The following is a 1,045-nucleotide window of genomic DNA, read 5'->3' as shown; positions in this document are numbered from 1 at the left end:
CTTCTCATCATCTAAGCCTCATTGTTATGCAGCTGTCCTAGATGCCCTCAACTGACTGTCTGAAATTCTTCCCTGGCTGAAATTCTTCCCTGGGACCTCAGTCAAAGGGACAGTTGCCAAAAGCTTGGAGGTCTGCCGCCCCCACAAAGAATGAAAATAGTGTGTTGTTTGAAAAGAAAGTGAGGAGGAGGAGAGTAATTAAAGCTGATTATGGAAATAACAAGTTAGAAAGATACCCTAAAAAAAGAAAAAGCCAGGCTTGCTTGGTGAGGAGGTCATTCTGGTTGGAAGTCCAGTTTCCCTAGAGAGGTTTGGGGGTTTCTTTCGAGGGTCAGAGAGCAGCCAAGAGTTTGTCACTTTAAGCCACAGTGGTATCACCGACTGTTTGAAGAACTGGAGACCAGGGTGGAACAATATTTAGAAGGCAAGCTGGGCAAACCCCATGGCGGCAGCCTCATTCCTCCTAAACCAGGCCACTTCTAGAATTCTCTTTTCCCCAAATATAAGGGAAGAAAGCTGGTTTTAATTTGTTATCAGTGAATTAAAAATATGTTAAATACAACTTGCTAGAGCACGTTGAGCATTGGAAAGCTGTTCACTGATGTCTTACTGCTGCAGAGGATCCAAAGGATATTTTAGGATGGAAGGATTTTAGCAATTACCTAGTCCTACTTGTGGAAACTTTTCTTAAAACAAAAGAAGATAAGGACAGTCACAGGAACACAGATAGAGCAGCTCTGCTGGGCTGCAGCACACATTTCCCCCACAGCGGGTCCCAGGGCTTCTCTCGGAAAGCCCTTGGCCTCGGGAATTCCCACTTGCAAAACCACTAGTGTAGTCCAACCCTCTCATTCATTCGAAAAGCATTTATTGAGTACCCACAAGAAAAAATAAATATGGAAAGGCAGCCATCCTTGTTGATGTCTGCTTTAACTGTGCATCCATAGTTGGCAGTTGCTTCACATGGTGGTGGCTTCCCATGGATGAAGGTGGGGAGCAAATGGTTTGTACCATCCACCTTCCTTTGCTAAAACTGGCTGATTTC

Source organism: Equus quagga, chromosome 15, assembly GCF_021613505.1.
Source record: "Equus quagga isolate Etosha38 chromosome 15, UCLA_HA_Equagga_1.0, whole genome shotgun sequence".
Lineage (NCBI taxonomy): Eukaryota > Metazoa > Chordata > Mammalia > Perissodactyla > Equidae > Equus > Equus quagga.
The sequence above is the reverse complement of the archived record's forward strand: the minus strand, read 5'-3'. Positions refer to the sequence as shown.